General features: G+C 27.0%; 1 protein-coding gene across 2 annotated transcripts in view; it reads left to right on the top strand.

The window, feature by feature from the left end:
* Nucleotides 1-23127, top strand: part of LOC127290551 (zwei Ig domain protein zig-8-like) — a 171003-nt gene that overhangs the window by 108816 nt on the left and 39060 nt on the right. Inside the window, exons 6-7 of one of the 2 annotated variants that reach the window (XR_007844379.1) lie at nucleotides 524-636; nucleotides 21641-21739. The gene's annotated coding sequence lies outside the window, so the exon portion shown is untranslated. Of the gene's footprint in view, nucleotides 1-523; nucleotides 637-21640; nucleotides 21740-23127 lie in introns of those variants that run through there. The other variant, XR_007844380.1, reaches the window with a different exon arrangement.

The raw sequence follows: 23127 nt of genomic DNA, 5'->3' as shown, positions 1-23127 counted from the left end.
AAAATTGGTTCAAAATGTTTGGATAAGTTACTAGTTTTTTTTTTATTGTAAACAATTTTTTTCTGTGACTTTTGATGCACACCCTATATAAAATATTATTTTTAATATATAAATAATAAAATTTTTATTATTTATTTATATCTATAGCATCAGTTTAAAAACTGAAACAATATTGTCCGCTGTGCAATTTGTTTACATTTAAGGTCATAAATCAAAGATAGTCTATAAATTTTATAATCTATATAGAATAGAAAATTAATTCTAAATCAGTTGTAATTCGTGTTGTGACCTGTTCTAAACGTGTGCGTTTAATTATTATTTTTTCTATTTTAATTCTCACATGTCATGTGGTGCGTTACTACATTTTTATACAATTTTTTAAATATTAAAATTTTATTTTTAATTTTCAAAATATGTTGTACGCGTGTATGCGAAGTACTATTTTTTTAAATAGTAATTTAATTAATTTTTTTTTGTTCGAAATTTTTATAAAATAAAAAAAGAAATTTATTTTTTGTTTCAGTTTTATTTGCGGGAATATTTTTAATCGCGAGTGTGTGTTTCCATATATATATCATCGGTCGAGAGCAACGCTGGAATTTTCATTTGGACATATAATGGCAGTTGATTTTTAAGGTAGGAAATACATTTTTTAATTAAAATTATATTATATTAACAATTAACAGATAAAAATTTATTATATTTTGTGTCACAAAACTTCTTTCGATATTTATTATCGAAATTTTTTTTTGACGGTTTCGGTATATTTTGATTACCCTATATTTATATTTCTATATAGTTAAAATAAATAAATAGTGGGGAAAAATATAAAATTAAACTTGATACCGATTGTACTCTGGCGAAGGATAATTCAAACAGTACTATATATAATATAAATATAAAGCCTAATTATTATCCTTGAGTGAAGGTCGGTTATTGTATGAATAGATATCGAGGAAAGAATCATGATATTGGTTCGGTTGGTCAGTCAAATTGTGGAATGGAAATAACAATAAATATATACATAAGGAAAAGGTTGGCGGAAGGAAGGAAAAAAAAATCACGAAGGATCAGAGATAGAAGGAAAAAAAAATTGAGAAAGAGGGAAGTAGCGTTTGCATCCCTATATATAGATGAGAGAAGGAGGAGGAGGAGAAAAAAAAAGAGAGAGATTGTTATACCTAAACAAATCGGGATTGTTTGCAGTGGCATCGTTTTACGCATGAGGCCGCGGGTTCTTTATTCCTTTTCTCAATTCGAGTTGATGCCACTTGAGCGAGCTGGAGTGTAAGCGAATGCGAAAGGGAGGCAACACAACACACAGCCTTCGATGTCGGTCGTTCGTTGGTCACCCCCGGGGAGGCTTTGATCTTTACCGATTTTTTTTTCCTTCTCTCTCTCTCTCCGGAACTATACTCCCCTTTTTTTCACCCACTCTCGAATGCTCTAGAACTATATAGGCACACTCTTGGAATATCATCTAAAAGAATGATGATGTCCCGATGTTTTAATTCTGTCCTGGTCCACTTGAAGCACTGTCAAGTACTATACACGGATTCGACACCGAGAAGCGGCATGTTTTGTCGGGACGCACTTTATTAAAACCTCGTTATTTGTACGTCAAACGTACCATTGTACCGTGTCACGATCGGCCGAGCGCACATGACACTTGTCATATATATATATATATTCGAGTCAATTATATAAAGCGTTTCATCGTATTTCTTGATACGATTCTTCATATTATTTTACGCTTGACATTTTGTCTCTATTCGTGTCAAAGGCAATATACAGTCAAACCTCGATAAGTGGGATGGGAAACCTCAATTATTGAGAATGTTTGTTCAATTATATAAAGTCTTTTTTAAAATTCAAAATTAATTGTGAAGTGGCAGCGGTGGGATTTTTTATTTACTATGATCAAAAGGGGAGGCGGAATAATTGTTATTTGGCTTATTAGAAATTCTTACTTTTTTATAAGTGATGAAAATTGTGTAAATTAGTTCGAATGAAAAAATGTCTAAAAAGTAATAGTGACAAAACATTTATTTTAATTAAATAATTAGTTATTGTAATAATTTAGTTTTGTAATAGCTGATAAAGGGCTTTTGAAAAAAAGCAGTAATTTTCAATAATACAATTATTTTGATCCCATTTTTTGTCAATAAATAAAAAATCCCACCGCTGTCACCTATTGCACAATTGATATTTTTTGTATTTAAATTGGTATTTGTACTAATATTTTCTCTATTCAAACGAATAATTTTTTGAAACAAATATTATTAAATTAAATCTATAATAATTATTTAGTACAAATAAATATTGATTTGATAATAAGTAACCAATTATTTGAATCAAATAAAATTTTTTCAGTGTAGAACATTAGTAATTGAATAATAAATAATTAACGAAATTATTATTAGGTTTTTTAAAAATAATTATTTAAATATAATAGCATTTCTATATACATATATATATATACATATATATATATATATATATATATATATATATATATAGAAATGCTATTATATTTAAATAATTATTTTTAAAAAACCTAATAATAATTTCGTTAATTATTTATTATTCAATTACTAATGTTATAATACTAATATATATATATATATATATATATATATATATATATATATATATATATATATATATATAGAGAGAGAGAGAGAGAGAGAGAGAGAGAGAGAGAGAGAGAGAGAGAGAGAGAGAGAGAGAGAGAGAGAGAGAGAGAGAGAGAGAGAGAGAGAGAGAGAGAGAGAGAGAGAGAGAGAGAGAGAGAGAGAGAGAGAATTTGACGAAGCGAGGTGTGAATAGACCGTTCTCGGTAATGAGGAAATCTACTAGGATCCACCTAACCAACCCCCGTGTGTTTCATCTCTCCCCAAAACCATCCTTCATCCATTTTCCCGGCTTTCTCTCTCTCTCTCTCGCACACCCTCCGCCCAACTGCGTAACCACTCTACACTTCGAATTTTGTTCGTGTCACATCCTCCATTTTAACCTCCTGTCTCTTTCTCTCTTGGCAAACAGAGATGAGAAGCTTTTCGACTTTGTTCTTGTCTTCTTTATTATTTTTTTTTTTGCAAAATTCACTTTCAAGAAATCCATATAAGAGACTCGTGAGTTTTATCATGACATCTGGCGAAAAGGTATGTCATATACGAGAATAAAGAGAATCATTTTTTACTTTGAAATTTTCCCCTTTTTTCGAATTTTTGTCATTGCATTCATTTTATTATAATAACTGCTTCTTCAAGTTATTTTTCTCTCCTATGATTAAAAATTACTATTTTTCTCCCTAGGGTTGAAAAGATTCATTTTACTCACAGGGAGTAAAAATCGGGCTTTTTATCTCCAAAGGTTAGAAAAAGGTTGTTTCACTCCCTAGAGTGGAAAAAGACCACTTTTCTTCCTAGAGGAAAAAATTACTTTTTACTCCCTTGAGTTAAAAAAAATTATTTTCCCACAAAATTATTTGAAAAAAATGATGATTTGTAATTTAGAAAAAAGAAAGAGAAGATAAATTTTATAATTGAATATATATATATATATATATATATATTGTACGTGTGCAGTAACTCGTTATGTAAATTGGCCGTTCATACTCGATTTCTCTCGCCGCGATAAGCGAATCGGGGATGATGATACGATAGGGTTGTCAATTCGCGGTCATTTAAACGAAAAGGAGGGTCCCATACCAAATGAAGTAATCAGAAGAGCGTAAAGCGCGTTGCGCCAGAAGGCAAACATTGACATATGTTTGCGTAAAGCCCAGACAAACTCAATTTTGGCCCATCCATCATTATACCCGCGCATGTAAATATATACATATAGTCCTTTACTTTTCAGACGACAAATTTTCACACTTAAAATGACGAATAAAAATAAAAATTTATCCAAAAATTTTGTTTATGATTTGAAGCACACAGGACAAATTTTTAAACATTTATATACTTGACTAATAATATTTTTTCTCCAAGGGAGTAAAACGGATCTATTTTCACCCTAGAGTGTAAATTAATCTTTTTAACCCTATGAAAGTCAAATTTCAAAATAGCACCCCTGTATTCGACTTTGAAATGTGAATTAAAAAATGTTAATTTAAATTTTAAAAAATTAAATATTTAAATAAACAATAAATATTGAAAAATAATTTAATAATAGAATGACAACAATAATTTATTAAAATTGCAAATTAAGAGGGAAAAATATGATAAAAAAAAAGACGAGTTTTTTTTTCCGTATATATCAGAGCCGACAAAAGAAAAATGGTGTTTACGTTTATTAGGCTCTCCTTTGACAGAATTGAAGATTAAATATATATATAAATGCCATTGTCAATTGTAGGTGGACAGTTTAGAAAGGGGCGAATATACTGTTTGTGGATGCGTTTTGAATTAGGGAACTGGGTGAATAGAAATCTGTAAAACGTAAACGGGGTCACAAGATCGAAAATTCGAATAGGGGTAATGTAAGTGCATTTGTGGTAATATCCGCAGTTGAAGCCAAAGGATTACCAGCATTAGGGAGATTAGTGAGTAGTCTTTAAGCCGCATATCCCAATATACTATGTGTTCGCCGGCGGTAGTGAAATCTCTCTTTGAGAATTGAATCGCGCTACTTTTTGAAATGGAGCCCGTAAAAGGGTTACCCTGATGTAACGAAGCAAGCGAGAGAGATGTATTTCATCTTAAGAAAATTACCGACACTAATATCTTCTTTATTCTTTTTTTTTCGCAAAAAAACCATTCAACAGTCTTGTCAAAAAAAAATTTATTTTTTCTTCATTGAAAACAATTAGAGAAAAAAATTAATTAATAATTAACAATGATAAAATTGGTATTTATTTTTTTTTATAATTAACAATAATAAATTTCATTTATTATAATTATTTATTAGTTTCTTATTTTTTGTTAATTATAAATATAAATTTTGTTAATAATTATTATTTTAATTAATTTTAAAAGCTCGTATATTTAAATAATATATTGTAATTAAGAGTTTTTTAAAAAATGTGTTAATTCAAAGAGGGAAGGAGAATTTTTTTTTTTTTTTTAATCCAAGAATTTGATTCAATTTGATTCGCCCTAAAATTGAACTTGTACATTAATCTAGTAGTATAAATGTATATATACAGTCATTGAAGAATGTTGTGCGCATCCATGGGTTAAAACCTTAATAGAGTTTGAGTGGAAAAGTGTAATATAAGAGTAGAAGCCACTCAATCAACATCAATTTTTTGATGTGCACAATCCTCGCTTGAAAAAATTGAATCTTCCCAAGTTTAATAAAAAAAAAAAAATAATTCTTTTACTTACCCTTTTTTATATTTCATACAGTGAAAAAGAATTTTTCCCAATTAAATTAAAAAAAAATTATTTTTTTTTCTTCAATTATTTTTCTCTGCGTAAAAAATTGGAACATTCGAATATTTTTAGAATATTTTTTTTTCACTTAAATTTTCCTTGTCAGTTAAATTGGGTTTTTGCGAAAAAAAAGAAACTAAATTAATTTTGAAAATAATTTTTTAAATTTTTAATGATCAATTATACAAGTCGACTTATTTATTAATAAAATTATTGATGCATGTGCTAGGGACATTTATATATAGTGAAAACAGTTCTGGCATTAAATACGAACAGACGTTTTGAACTGTATGTTTGGTGAAACCGTCTCCCCTCATCATCGTCATTGAAGATTCGCCAGAATCCCTGCCAGGATGTGTGGAATTATGGCCAAACATCAGGTACAAATATTAAATGTAGTCTGTAACATGTGAGCCTGCAGCACACATATATATATATATATATATTCCCTTCTCTAAGCTGGCTTTATAACTATTATTTTTCTTCTCATTGGCGTGGGACACATCAATTTTTTTTTAGATATTTTAATTTATTAGAAAAATTTATTAAACAATTTATTTTCCAAGTGAAATAAATAAATTAAATTTTTCCAACAAAGAAAAAAAATTGAGCCATAAATAAACCTTTTTTGATTCTATGAAAAAAGTTTGGTTAATATAGCAATCTTATTTAGTTATTTCATACAAATATTTTTTCAAACCGAATTTTTTTTATATCGTACCAAAGGTAAATTTTCGAAAAAATGAAATTTTTCTTTTTGATTTTCAAAAATTTTTTTCGATTTTCAACTTCTCGTGAATCGATAAATAGAAAAAAAAAATGTCAAGAGCATGACACAATGTATAAACTCAATGACGGTTTAGATAGATGCGTACAAGTTCCCTTGATGCTCACATGGGGCTGAATTTTTGATTGTCCATTTGAACCCTAGCAAACAAAAAAAAAAAAAAAAAAAAAGATAGAGATACTAAATCTTCAATGTAAACTCAAGAGCCCGTGTGTTCACCTATCGTGCATTATGTACCAACTATTGTCAGCTATTTTATCTCGAGCTAGATGTGCGCGCAAGGATACACGCAATATATATATCGTGAGGTGGATTGGAAAGAGAGAGAGAGAGAGAGAGAGAGAGAGAGAGAGAGAGAGAAAGAGAGAAAAAGTTCGAATGCCATTTGGTACCATGACTGCTTTTTTGTGTTTGAAGCTCTTCTCCGAGATGGTGCTTTTATTCTTTCATCGATTTCCTCCAGCATCCACTATCTAAACTCAACAATTTTATTTTCACTTCCTTCAATTTTTCTTTCTATTCTTCAAATTTTGTTTTTTCCTTTCTTTAATTTTTTTCTATTATTTCTTCTTTAATTTTTTCTATTATTTCTTCTTTAATTATTTTTCCTATTTCTCTTTTGTCATTTTTTTTCTCTTCACATTTTGCCTACTTCTTTCTCTAATTCTACATTTCAAAAGAGAGAACAAATTTTATATTCAATTTCAATTTTTTCTCCTCATATCTAAATTAAATTGTAAACAAAGAAAACAAAAAAAATATGAAGGAAACAAAATATATATTCTCTGTGAGTTTAAATGATAAAAAAAATTTGCGTTTTCTTTTTTTTTTCTGTACGGGAAAAGAATTGAATGTATTGTATGCATGAGATATATATATATATATATGGTTGTCCTTCGTTAACAAGCGAGCGTTTTCTAGTTCCATTTGTTGGAAAGGAATAATTCAGAGCGGCAGGGAAAACAGGGTGAAAACTGAGCACAACCAAGAGAGAATCGTGTCGGGAGTCGAGAGATGAAAGCAGACGCAGGGGTGTGGCAAACCGCCCCTAGAATTGGCGAGATTTCAGTGTCTGCTCCAACCCCCAACCCTTAAAAGCCCCATCGGGCGTGTCACGCACGTTGTATTGTTGTATTGTCGCCTGCAATCTCGCTAAGCGTTTCACAGCAACACTCCCTCTCTTATAGGGATAACCTGTCCACCCACATGACACTCACACACAGACACATTGATTTCTATATATATATATATATATATATATATATATATATGTGTTCTAAAAACACATGTACTAAAACACACATAAACCGAAACAAGAATGCACTTTTTCTTTTTTTTTCACCCACAAACACTCAATCGACAACGCCTTTACTGCCTTTTGTTCCAATCAACCGCAGAATCTTTTTTTTCCCTGGGCTCTATTTATATATATATATATCAAAAGACAATTCTTCACGACACTTGAAAGTCACTCACAAATAGCCTTATATAAGGTATACATGAATCGTCAATTTTCGTAATTAATTGCCGAGTAGGTGGCAGCGGTGGGATTTTATATTTATTGACCAAAAATGGAGTTAAAATTGTTATTAAATAGCCTTTTTGAAAATTTGTTTGCTTTTTATGAGTGGTGAAAAAGCCCTAAATTAGTTGTATTACAAAAAAAAAAAAAAATTCTAAAAAGTAAGACAAAACATTTATTTGATTCAAGTAATTAGTAATAATTTTTTTTTATCATGCTAATAATTTAGGGATTTTTCATCATTGATGAAAAGCAGTAATTTACAATAATCGAATAAAATTTTTAACCCCCGTTTTGTATGGTAAATAAAAAAATCCCACCGCTGCCACCTATTGCGGAATTGTGAAATATTTTTTTATTTATTAGTATTAGTACCAATATTTTCTGTATTTTCACAAATAATTTTTTTTAACAAATACCTTTCAACTGATTTAAATATAATAATTATTTACTACGAATAAATATTTATTTATAGTAATAAATAATATATTTATTTAATAGTCAATTGAATCAAATAATTTTTATCTTCAAGTAACAGTTTAAGGAAAAGTTAAATATTTAATTTTTTATTTAGAATTTTACATCAAATTTTCAAGAATATAAAATGTCTGACTAAAACTGACTTTTACTACTAATGAAAAAAAGTACAAGAATTTTTATCTTGCTCAAATAGTCTTTTACTACTTAAATAAATTATAATTAATGATAAATATATTTTTTTGTTTCTTGCAAAAATGTAAATATAAATTAGTTAAAAATATCTAAATGTAAACTAAAATTATTAAAATTTAATCTTTCTGTCTGACTTAAAACTGTCTTGTTCTACTCAGAAATATAAAATACAGATACAAAAACCTCTAGAAACTACTTGCTCGAGAAATGTTTGTCTGACTAAAACATGTTTTTTCTACTGATATTAAAATTCCACAAAAAAAAACCGTCTGACTAAAATTGACTTGTACTACTGAAACAGAAATTAAATAATTTGTATAAATTATTTTCTTAAAACACTAAAAAAAATTTAATTAATCCAAAGCGTCTGACTAAATTTGACTTTTACTACTGATCATGATAAATTTACAATAATTTGATATATGTCTGACTAATATTGACTTCTACTACTTATGATGGTAAATTTACAATAATTTGGCTTGTCTGACTGAAATTTACTTTTATCACTAATATCAAAAATTACAAGAAAAGTGTTTTAACACTTTTGTCACTAGCGATATATTTCACTAAAACAAGGAAAATTTTCCTTATTCTAAAGAAAACTATCGCTGATCCAGATAAAAAAAATGTTTACCCCTGTAATTAATAATAATTCACCTAGTTTAGAATTAGTTTAATATTGTAATATTCTTAAATATAATAATAATTTGTTTGGAATTAGAGAACAATAAGTCGACTTGAATTTCGACTTTTCGGGGGTAAATAGGAATTATAATATATACTCGAATTGGTGTGTGTGTGTGTGTACAGGAAACTTGGGCACGTGTATAATAATGATGGATGATCGTTGGGAATGTCTCTTATCCGGTTTATAGGGAACGTCGGCAACTCGTACACGTCACTCGCAGGCACCACTAAATACCGATCGACGGTCTTTGCTGCGCGCACGATTCACCCCCTTCAAATCTCTTCTTTTGCCCTGCGCTTCAACTCCGTTTGCCCCCTATTAAATTAAATTTGACCCTAAATTTAGTCGTTCTATATATACTTGACAACAAAAAGATTCGCATTTTGTTGTGTCCATCTCTCTCTCTCTCTCTCTCTCTCTCTCTGTACTTAAAATTTTAAATGGGACATATCCTTTTAATTACCTCTTGGAATTGTTGACTCAAGTGGGGGCGAACGTTTATATAAATCGAAATCTCCTCGTTCCATTTTCAGTCTTTCCTGAAAAAGAAGAGAGGCTCTTCTCGACATTTAAAAGTGTCTGACTTTTCAGATAAATCAATATATATATATATATTTTAGATATATGTTTTCCTTTTTTGTGAATTTTACTAACAGATTTTTTTTTTATCTATTTTGGTAATTTAAATTTATATTTAAATTAAATTAAAAAGTAAACTAAGAAATTTATTTATTAATTAATTTTTTGAAATAGCATTTAACAGAATTTTTAGGGGAGAAATTTTTATTTTTCCAATTTACCGAATCTTGTCCGAATTTTAATTTAGGATAATTCTCATTTTAACAGAATATTTTGTGATTTGAATTTTTAAATGTCAGCATTTTTAATTTATCAAATATTTATTTGTCCGAATTTTTTATAGTACGAAACGCCAAATTTTTATTTGTCCGAAATTATAAAATGACCGAACAAACAATAGACGCAATTTTCGGAGCAATTTTAAATATTTACCATTCAGGATTTTTTTTTTTTTTTTTTTTTTTTTGACAATTTCTAATTGGTCTATTTTAAAAATTGCGCCCAAAACTTTCTGTCGATTGTTTGTTCAGCCATTTATAATTTCGGACAAATGAAAATTCGGCGTCTTAAAAATTCTATCAATTAAAAATTCGTACAAATGAAAATTCAGATAAATGAAAAATCAGTGCATTGAATTCTGAACAATATATAAATAAAATTCTGAAAAATAAAAATTCCGTTAAATGTTAATTCGAAAAATAAAAATTCATTTTTATTTTTATTTCGAAAAATAATCATCTTCTATTATATTAAGTTAACAAATTTCCAAAAGCGACACCGACACTGTGATCTCGACACCGTCCTTGAAAAATCTATTTTCACTTATTTTCAAATAAATCAAAATACTTTGCCATATGCTTTTAGAAAATCTTACTAACTTTTTTTGTAGCATGTTTTTTCAATTTTAACACGAAAAAGGGTTATTTTGACATTTTATGCAATTTTTTACGAATTTTTGGATATATACCTTCAAAATTACTTTATTTTTAAAATGTTACTTATAAACAATTTTTTACCAATTTTTTATGGGTTTTTTAAAATTATTTATTGTTGTTTTTCAAATTTACAGTTAACAACCTATAATATTGTGCCTAATTTTAAGTGTCATTGAAATCAATTGTTTTTAACTTAATAATTTTAACATTTCTTATTTTAAAACGAAACATTTTCTATTATATAATATAATATAATATAATATAATATAATATAATATAATATAATATAATATAAGATAAAAAAATATATTATAATATAATATATTATAATATAATATAATTAATATTGTTGTTATAATTGTAATAAATTAAAACATTTAATATTTAACAATTGTCATTTCATTCTTCAATGATACTGATCAAAATTAAGATAAATTTTATACAATATCTTAATAATATATTAATTTAAAACATAAATTATATATATAATATACATAAACTACAATAAGTAAACAACAATAAGTACAACTATAACTGAGCGAGCGTTAGCGAGCAAGGAATACATCGCTAGTATATATAATAAAATTCTTCAAAATGAAAATTCTAACAATGATTTTTATGGAATAATCAAGCGCCCCTTCGAAAAATTAATTACAATTTTTAATGTAATTGAATTTTTTTTTAATCGAAAATAAACGTCAGATTGAGTGTGAAACCTTTCGAAAAATTCGTTCACAACTTTTTTTTTTAAATGAAATTTGATGCTTATATTTTATATATATATATATATATTTAAAGGAAAGAAGCCGTGTGGGACGTAAACGAACCGCACTAAACAGATAATCGTAATCTATTAGATTATTATGGGAATTAGTGAAATGAAGCGTGGGCCAATTTATTGGTCATAATCTCTTGGCTACCGGTTCCATTGTGAAAACGTATCCTTATATATATGTGTTGTTGTTGTTGTTGTTGTTATTGTTGCCGGCGGAACTTTAATCTCTTATTGCCAAGGCAAAAGAAGTCCTTATATATTAAGGAAAAGGACGTCGGCTCCTTTTAACATCAAGATCATCGACATCACGATTGGGGCGAAAGGTTTTTTTTTTTCCTGGGCCATTTCTCGAGTGTGTTACAGAATTTTTTTTTATATACAATCCTCTGCTCGAATACCTGCTTGCTTTAATTGATGCTAAAATCTCTTCACAAAATGTTTGAAAACTGTCCGGAAGTTGACAAATAATAAGGAGAAGGACTTTAACCTTTTTTTTTACTACAGTCCTTTTCCGTTCTATATACAAATCGTTACGAAAAAACTCGATTGTTTTTTTATTGTTGATTTAAAATTTTTAAAACTGGAATAATGGAAAAAAAGGTGTGTCGATAAATAAACAAAAGAAACGTTGACCTTTTTAATAAATTGCAAAAAAAAAAAATTTTCAAAAGAATTCAATTGAAATATTTGAAGGCGTGTATAATTATTTTTTTAATTAAACGAAATTTTTTTTGAATATACAAATTATAACGTAAAAAGAACATATTGTCCCTTATTTTTGATTCTTTTTTTTTTGAATAAAAAAAAAGTGGGAAAAAAAATATAAGCGTTTGCGCAAAATGAATTGTATATATAAGAAGATTATAAACCAAATCGAACAGTCATTACTCGATTCATATATTTTGAAAAAAGAAAATGCCGGTTCCGTTTCGATACCTTCTTCTTTTTTTTTCCATCGCCCTTTGCCGCGCTCGAGTTCTATTCACTTGTGATTCGAAATTCAGGATGTTCGGTCGAATGGGAACCCGGTTCATATATATATATATATATATATATATACACGTTACAATAGTGAGTCTTCTTCAATGGGGTCTTATTTGCCACTGTCGTCAAAAAAAAAAAAAATTTCTCCTGCTTTTTATAATCATTTTCACTCATATGTTTCGGTCCCATGAGCGTATCTACATACCCTTTGTATATAAATCAAAACAATTATTCCATTTTTACACTCGCTTTCGCGGAAAATAAATGGAAAAATCCTAATGAATCATGAATTCATAATTTTTTTTTTGCAATGTTCGTTTTTTTTCAACCTCTAACATTAATTCAATGCGGACAGGGACAATTGCTGATTCGTTTTTTTTCTTACACATTAATTTTCATAATATTATCAGCGGTTTTAAATTCAGAGAAGTATGAAAAATATAAAGTAAATTTTTCATTTAATATAGGACACGTTTAAAGGCGAAAAAAAACCCATTTTTTCAAAGGAATATTCCATTCTCGTTCCTGGAATATTCATATTCCAAGAATAAAAAAAATTTCCGACCTTTGAAACGTTCCTGAGGAATTTTTTTAATCGAATATTGAAGGAATATATTATTGGAATATTGAAGGAATATACCATTGGAATATTGGAGGAATATTCCTTTGGAATATTGGAGGGACAAATTGTATTATATTATAAATTTCAGTCTATTTATTTTAAATTCATTAAAAGTTTATGAATATTATTGTCCTTTAATTTTTTAATGGAATATCCCTTTTAATATTCCATTCTTATTCCTGCAATATTCTAATGGAATATTCATTCAACATTTCAGTGAAATATTCCTGGAACATTACTCAGGATTTTTTGCAAAGATTTTTATATTTCTGAAATACAGATGGAATATTCCAAAGAAATATTCCGAGTTTTATAAATAAATATTCCAATGGAATATTTTTGGAACGTGAATGGTATATTCCTTTCTTTTGTTTAAGAAATTCCAAGAACAGTGTTTCAAACATTTTTATATTCCTGGAATATAGATAGAATATTCCAAAGAAATATCCTGAATATTCCAAAGAGATATTCCAAATATTTCAATGGAATATTTCCGGAACCTAAATGGAATCTTTCTATTGGAGTGTTTGAGAAATTCCAACCCTCTATTTGAAAAAAAAACCTCGTCATAATTATTATATTAACTTTTGGATCCTGTATATAGGATTTTTAAATTTCCAGTTGAATGATAAGGAGCAGCGCGAATATAAAAGAATACCAGTTAATTATCCACAGAAAGTGAACTGTTTGAAACTTGTCGGTACATATTCAGAACGATCAGAATATATATATACACGTAGTTCATAAACACTTTTCGAGTGTGATGTAATGGTGTCGAGAACCACATATATATCAAAGGGTAAGTCACAGTGTGTGTGAGAGAGAGAGAGAGAGGGAGGGTTCCTTTCTCACCCGGTGGCGAAACTTTGACTCGAGTTTGTTTGTCGCTTTGTTTGATTTTGTATTCACAGAGATAGCTTTCACTTACGCTCTGCGGACCAAGATTAAACAGATTTCAAAATGTCTCGCCGCGCGCCACCCTTTTCTATGAGTCGGTGTGTCCCTTGTAAATTCACTCTTTGAACGAAATAATATACTGTATATCACCTTTTTATCATATATACACACACCAATAGGTGTGTTTTACTAATTTTATATAGTCCTTGCGGAAAATTTTATAGAAGCAAAAAAAAAAAAAAAAAATTTTCATATTGGAATAAATTTTGAAACAATAATTTTTTTAAATATTTTTTTATGAAAATATTAGGAGAAAGAATAATTCTTGGTATATTTTAAAGAAATATTTCGATATTTTAAGAAATATTCTGAAGTGAATATTATTAACATTCCTGTGATATATTCTTTGAATATCCTAGAGGAGTATTTTAATATTCTTGTTAAGAATATTCCCATGAAATATTCTTTGGAATATTGCAAAAATATTTCTAAGAAATGTTCTCGAAATATGATGAGTGAAATATAGAGAATACTATTAAGGAATATTCTTGGAATATTGCGAATATTCCTAGGGAATATTTTTGGAATACTACTACTACTTCTACTAGAGAATATTACTAAGAAATATTCTTGGAATATTGTGAATATTCCTAGGGAATATTTTTGGAATACTATACTACTACTTCTACTAGAGAATACTATTAAGAAATATTCTTGGAATATTGCGAATATTCCTAGGGAATATTTTTGGAATACTACTACTACTTCTACTAGAGAATACTATTAAGGAATATTATTGGAATATTGCGAATATTCCTAGGGAATATTTTTGGAATACTACTACTACTTCTACTAGAGAATATTACTAAGAAATATTCTTGGAATATTGTGAATATTCCTAGGGAATATTTTTGGAATACTATACTACTACTTCTACTAGAGAATACTATTAAGAAATATTCTTGGAATATTGCGAATATTCCTAGGGAATATTTTTGGAATACTACTACTACTTCTACTAGAGAATATTACTATAAGAAATATTCTTGGAATATTGCGAATATTCCTAAGGAATATTTTTGTAATACTACTATTACTAGAGAATATTACTTAGAAATATTCTTGGAATATTTTTGGAATACTCCAAATGGAATATTACGAATATTCCTAAGAAATATTCTTTAAATATTCCAAATGAAATGTGAAGAATATTACATTTAAAAAATATTCCAGAGAAGTATTAAAATATATGTTCTGTAAGGATTATTTCTCAGATATTAATTATTACTAGTTAAATTTTTTTTAAGCGTATGTATAACTGTAATAATGAATCATCTCAGTTTTCGAGTATATCTTCTCATTCAAAGATGAATATATACTTATAGAGTTTTTCAAATGTTTGATTTTTTCAAGAGACTGAAGAGAATGTGATATACATACAGGTAATGAGGAAAATAGCGGAGACGAGGAGAAATTGCGAAGGATGAGAGAGAAAAAAAAATCAATTCTCAGTGATATTTGAGGATGAAAAAACGAGATGATGAACTCTTCACATTTACTGTTACTATGACGAGAGAAGAGCGTCATTATAATGTATTGGTTTTTTGATTTCTCTCTCTCTCTCTCTCTCTCTCTCTCTCTCTCTCTCTCTCTCTCTCTCTCTCTCTCTCTCTCTCTCTCTCTCTCTCTCTCTCTCTCTCTTTTATCGTTAGATTGTATTTTAAAATTTACGCTCCACCACTTTTCACTCGTTGATTTTACACCAATACCTTTTTCTTGAATTAATTTTTTTTTTTTTAATATTAGAGATAATTTTATCATTGATGGCTGAAAAATTATATAGAGTGCTATTAATTTTGTAATTAGAATTTTCTTTTAATTTTTTAATAATGTAGGAAAATATTTTCTTTTTTGGAATATTACAAATGTATATTCCATATATAATATTAAACTGTAATTTATTATTATTCTATATACGCGAAAATATTAAAAATTAAAAAAATATTAAATTTGGAATGTGGGTGGAATATTATTTTGCAATTTTTTGCAATATACCTACGAATATTGAAAATATTATAAATAAATGACGTATAGATTTTTTGGGGGAAATATTAAAAAAAATATCCAATTAAAAAAATATTCCATAAGTTTTCTTGGAATATGAATGGAATATTTCCTGGTAGTAGTTACATTATTCCAAGGGTTTTTTTTGCAATATATTCCATGGGAATATCAATGACATTCTTTGTTTTTAAATGGAAATATTCCTTATTCACAAGTGAAGTATTTCTTGAAAATATTCCTAATATTATAAGGAATATTATTAATATTATTTGGAATATTATTAATATTGTTTGGAATCTTATTAATATTATTTGGAATGTTATTAATATTATTCTTGAAAAATATTAATGGAATATTTTTTTATATTCCAAATATTGCAAAATGGAATATTCCCAGCCTTTTTTTTAGGGGGGGATTGTGACAATTTTTTTTTTTTTAAGATTTAAAAGGGAAAATAAAATGTATACGATTTTTGGTTGATGAAAAGTGGAATTCAATTATATTGAGATATATCAGGTGCCATCGATACACAAAACCTTCTCTCTTATTGTTGCCTTGCTTCCATTGTATTTTCGCCAAACCATTATCAACGCTTCGACGCCTGCAAGGTTTTCGGAATTTCGAAGGGATAGAAACTCTCATCTCTCTGTTCATATCTTCCAAGTCATTCAGAATTCCATTTATGTTTTTAATTTCATTTAATGACATATTTCCCGCTTTTATTTCATATACAACTTTATTTCAATAATTAATTTGATGAGACTAATTTTTTTGTTTTATTTCCTTTCCTCAGATTCAATTTTTTTGGCTTCTTTTTGAAAAAAAATATTTTCTTTTATATATTAATGATGAAATTTACGATTTTTTCCAATAATAATTTTTTTCAATAATTGGAGCGTTTTGTGAGATGAGGGGAGGGGGGATATACAGGGAGATGAATTTTCAGTCACCAATAAATTCAGTGAACTGAAATCTTACACGCATCGAAAATTCTATTTCCCAGGCAAAGATGTATATATATATATATATGTGGATAATCACACAATGATAGTTCAGCGACCATAAAGCATGGGTGTCGATATACTATATAATGTAGAGATGAAGAGCCTAATGAAGAGGTGTTGAACCGTACCCTATAAACCCCCATTGCCAACGAGAACCAAGGGTCTCTCCTATATAATAATTTACAGTTCACTCATCAGTTACGGGTTTTAACCAATTACAGGATATTAACTCGAACGAAGGGATCAAAAACGGGGGTGGTTTTTGTATACATATATATATATATATATACTTCATATCATCTCTCGCATTTTATTGTCTATATAGATTTACATAAATTCCTTTTTTTACCAGTAAGGGACATTTTTGAGATTTTTACTTTGAGTAGTATTTTACTAAATTTTTATAAAATTTCTATATTTTAAATTTGTTTTTGAAATTTTTATTCTTTTTATTTATTTCGAATTTTCATTGTTTAGGTTCTATAATAAAAAAAAATTATTTGATTCAAATAATTTTATAATTAAAATAATAATAAATTGTAATAATAATTTTTTTTTTATAATCGAGATAATAATTTAGAGCTTTTTTACCACTAATAAAAAGTAGTAGTTTTCAATAAGCCAATTCAATAACAAATTTTGACCCCATTTGGGCAATAAATAAAAAAATCCCACCGCTGCCACCTATTGCGCAATTGTAAAGTATTTTTTGTATTTCTATTAGTATTTGTACCAATGTTTTCTGTATTTGAAGCAATAATTTTTTGAAACACATACCATTTATTTGACTCGAATATAATAATTATTTAAATACAAATAAAAAATCCCACCGCTGCCACCTATATAGCGCAATTGCGAAGTATTTTTTGTATTTTTATTAGTATTTGCACTAATGTTTTCTGTATTTGAAGCAATAATTTTTTGAAACAAATATACCATTTAATTGACTCTATAATAATTATTATTTAGTATAAATAAATATTTATTTGATAAAGTAATCGATTATTTGAAGTAAATAATATTTTTTTCAGTGTCAATTTACTAAATTTTAAATATTTGGAATTCGTTTTTGAAATTTAGGAATTTTTTTACAATTTTTTAATTAAATATTCCGTTTTATTTATTTTTTTTATCAACTTTTTTTTCTTTTTTTTTTTTTAATAAATATATATTTTGAAAGAAAAGAAAAAGACGAAAAAAAGCGACGTGCTTCTATTCTGATCTTTTCTCGCGATACCTGACGAGCCTTCTGATGTATCTACTGAATCTGTATCCTCTTCTATATCCATTAAGTTCTATATCATCCGAGAACCCTATTTCATCCCACTCAACTCTCGATATATCAAACGCGATGTGCCATAGCCGTTACATGGATGGACCCTATATAGAGTAGTGTCGACGAGATATTTTTGCATTGGAAAATTAGTTGAGCTGACGTGTTATAAAAGCGGAGAAGATTGGTGACAAAGAGATTGACATTGATCCGATACCTCTTTCTCTCTCTCTCTCTCTCTCTCTCTCTCTCTTGTTGAAAGAAAGAGTGAGAGAGTGATACGCTTCATGTTTTGAAAAGCAGACTTTCATTTCCTATTCACAATCAAATTTTAAAGATTTTTTTTTGTAGAACAAAACAACAACCGCAATATATATATATATATATATATATATATATATGTTCAAAATCCATCAAAATGATGGATAGAAAAAAAAATATTTCCAATATTAAAAATATGCTATCTCAATTTATTTTTCTGAAATGAATATTATTTTTCCACAGAATTTTTTTTAAAAAGTATTTGTATTAAATAATTATTATTTGAATCAAGTAAATAATATTTGTTTCAAATACAGTTTCTTTAATTCAAATAAAAATTATTTGGTTCAATATTTATTTTATAATAATCAAGTAACCAATTATCTAAATCGAATCAATTATTTTTTTTAGCAAATATATTTAATATATTATTTATATCAACTCTAATTAAACACAACTTTTTTTAATTAAAAATTCAAAATTTGAATTTTTTTTAGTAATTGATTCGAATTTTTCTTTTGAAAAAAAAAATAGGAACGAAAAATGGGAACAAAAAGAAATATTATTATAAAGGAAACGAATCGTTATAATTATTATATATATATTATGAATGAAACCGCAAATAAAAGTTTTCACTTCCTTGAGATTGGGATTACCAAAAGAATCATGAAGGGAAAAATAATCTGAATTCTGCGGTCAAGCGTGCGAACCTATATGTATATGCAATATGTGGTATATATCCTCAAACGATTTCACGCTTTCCTGAATTCCGCACCCGCGTTTCTCTCTCTCTCTCTCACGTTGAAGACAAAATTCAAAAACCGGAATCGCGGTAGAATGATTTATGCCATAAAGAAACACGCGATGTAGGAAAAAACATGATTTTCATTCGTTATTTTATTTTATTTTTTTTTTTTCTGAGGAGGGGATGTTGGAGAAGAAGCTTTTTTTACGGGGGTAACTTTTAGAATTTCGTATTAAAAAAGCATAAGGAGAGAGGCAACGACTTGAGAAACAGCATGACATCAGCCCCAGGTGTTAATAATCCTACCCTAATTGTCCCGACTCTTGAATAATTCCCATTAAACGTCTCTAAATCCTTGTTTGTATACAACCCCTGCCGCTCGATATATAGAGAGAGAACATTTTTAACACCTCTACATAGTATTAAAAAAAAAAAAAAAAGTAATGACGAAAGGCTTTTTTCTTGAAGAAAACCAAATGTATTTATTCACGCTTGATATTAATTTTAAATAAAAATAATTTTTTTTTAAAAAATAATTTCTTAATTCAAATAATTGCGATTCATAACATTTTGTTATATCTGCAAATAAATATTTAATTTATAAATATTTAATATCAAAGAATTTTTATTTTCATCAAAAAAAAAATCGTATTCGAATTTTATTTTTATTTATTCATATATTTTATATACAGTAAAAGAATTAATTATTTTAAACAAATTTTAATAGACTCAAATACAATAATTATTTGATGTAAAAAAATTATTTATTTTGTTAATAGTGAAGTAATTGATTGTTTGAATAATAATAAATTTTAATGAAATAAATAATTAAATAATAATAAATAAATAATTTAATAATAAATTTTTTTAATCAATAATAAATAATGCCCGATTAATAATAAATAAAATAATTTTTTACTTTTCTCTTTTATTTTTTGTGTCTCAGATTTTTATCACTCTCAAGGGGGATGATGTGCTCAAGATAGAATTTCCTATATACATTCATCCACATTGTAAGAGATTGAACTTGATGACGTGTTTGAGAAATTAGCTGACATTTTATAAAATTTATCATCATTTTTTTTTTTTTAAACATTTTTTGTTTGAAACATCAGAGATTATAAATTCATTGTTTTAATTTAAATTTCTTAAACGAAATAACGAAATAATAAATAAAAAAACAAATAATTTTTGTAATTGAAATTTGACTCAAAAATTATTTCGTTCAAGGAAATATTTATTAGTCAAGTAACCAATTAATTGATTCAAATAATTTCAGTGTATAATTAATTAGTTTCAATATTGTTTTAATTTAATTTAATTAAAAGAAGAATTTATATTTGTATCAAAAAAAAGAAAAATACGTAGTAGAAAAAAATTGTTTAAACATTTTTTTTTTAAATTCATGGTGGTATGAAATAAAAAAAATTTACTCATTTTTTCTTTTGTTCATATATCGATAAATTTATTGCATTGTAGTGACTTATATATTTACAAAGAGGGGGGGGGGGACACATACATACATATATATAATTTTCTACTTTTAATCATGTATAATATCTACATATAATTTATTTTTTCATATGTAGCTTTTTGCTTTAATGATTTTTGAAATTCATCATTATTGCAATTTGACTAAATTTTAATAATTGTATCATTTTATGATGGATCCTGATAAGAGCTTTTCTCCCAAAGTCAATGATCCCTGATTTATTTTTCAAAGTCCAAAACAAAAATTAACAAATTTAAAAATATTTAGCTCTTAATTATTTTTTTTGGCATATTCATTTATTTATAAAGTGGGAGTAAAAAATTTTCTATATTCTATTTTTTCATTGAGAAAAATGTTATTTGAGAAAAAAAGAAACAAAAATTCCATTAATATGTTTTTTCTTGATTTTATATAATTTTTTAGTAATTTTCAGGGAGTATTTCATTTTAGTCAAAAGTGTATAATAGTTTAAAAAAAAAAAAAATAATTTCAAGGTAATACTTTGTTTCACAAGCACGATCGTGCTTACATTTAATACAAATATTGGTTATTATCGATGATATTTTGTAAGTAATTTTTTTTTTTTTTTTTTTAATGGTAACGATAATAATGACCAACATTTTATTTTCTATCTAATTCTTAATTCTACTATCACACCAATTTATACACTTATCTAAATAATGATGTACATACGTCCTTTTTTTAATTCGTGTAATTATTTTATCAAAAAATTCATACACTGAAAAAAAATATTTTTTTTCTCAACAATTTTATTGAATATCTACTTTTTTTTTTAGTTAATTTATAACAATATATTTTTTAAACAAAGCCAAATGAGTTATTGAATTGAGTATTTTTGAGCGATTTAATGAAAAATAATTACACTTTTTTTTATATATATAATTCTCCGCATAAAATTATTTGATTTTTATATGACGATTATTTACAATTATTTACAGACAATTATATAACGCGGAAGTCAATTGCATCTCCTCCCCTGGTTATTAAAGCAAATCAGCAATCTCATTAGTGACGTGTCAGTGACAAAACGCCGTTCGGTGAGTAAATTATATTCATTTTGTTGATTCATCTTGAAACATATGTACGCATATTTTGATAGTTAATATCAAATTCAATTTGAAAATTAATCGATAAAATATTTATGCGAAAATTTCATTTTTAAACATTTACATAATTTTAATGAATACATTTTTTTTTATTTAGAAAATTTTTTTATCTTAAACATTTAAGAGAATTTTTTTTATTACAATATTCGCGTTTATTTTTGGAATATTCAATTGTGAAATAATGGAAATATTTACGAGAAACATTTTAGAAATATTTCCATATTTTATTTCTCAAAAGTTTTATAGTTATTGTGGAATATTTCAGGAATTTACTTGTGGAATGTTGTAGGAATATTTCCGGAATTCACTTGTGGAATGCTGTAGGAATATTGCAGAAATTTACATGTGGAATGTTGTAGGAATATTGTAGGAATTTACTTGTGGAATATTGTAGGAATGTTTCCGGAATTTACTTTGGAATATTGTAGGAATATTGCAGGAATTTACTTGTGGAAGGTTGTAGGAATAATGCAGGAATTTACATGTGGAATATTGTAGGAATGTTTCCGGAATTTACTTTGGAATATTGCAGGAATTTACTTGTGGAAGGTTGTAGGAATAATGCAGGAATTTTCATGTGGAATGCTGTAGAAATATTGCAGGAATTTACTTGTGGAATATTGTATGAATATTTCTGGAATTTACTTGTGGAATGTTGTAGGAATATTTCCGGAATTTACTTGTGGAATGTTATAGGAATATTGCAGGAATTTACTTTGGAATGTTGTAGGAATATTGCAGGAATTTACTTGTGGAATGCTGTAGGAATATTGCAGGAATTTACTTTGGAATGTTGTAGGAATATTTCCGGAATTTACTTGTGGAATGTTGTAGGAATATTTCAGGAATTTACATGTGGAATGTTGTAGGAATATTGCAGGAATTTACTTGTGGAATGTTGTAGAAATATTTTAAAGGAATATTGAAAGAATATTTTAGTGGAAATGTTTTTTTTTTTGAATATTGTGAAATATTTTTGAAATACTATTGTGGAATATAATAGAATTTTTTTTGTTGAAAATGTAGGAATATATGTTTTTTGGATTTTTTATAGGAATATTCTCGTGGAATATTTATATAGGAATTGTGGAATATTTTAGAAATATTTTTCAGAAGTGTAGCAATATTTTTTTTTGAAAAGGATTTAAATTATCAGAAGAATATTCTCATGGAATATTTATAGGAATAGTATTGTGGAATATTGTAGGAAAATATTTTTTTGTGGATTTCTGAAATCCAAATTGAAATATTCGCTTTGTCACTGACTTCATAAAAGCCCTTACTTTTATGTAATTACTCCGTAATTGTCAATCCAGTAA

This window comes from Leptopilina boulardi, unplaced genomic scaffold, assembly GCF_019393585.1.
Source record: "Leptopilina boulardi isolate dan_hultmark-lab unplaced genomic scaffold, ZJU_Lbou_2.1 LbouV2_70, whole genome shotgun sequence".
NCBI lineage: Eukaryota > Metazoa > Arthropoda > Insecta > Hymenoptera > Figitidae > Leptopilina > Leptopilina boulardi.
This window is presented reverse-complemented; position numbering and strand designations above follow the sequence as displayed.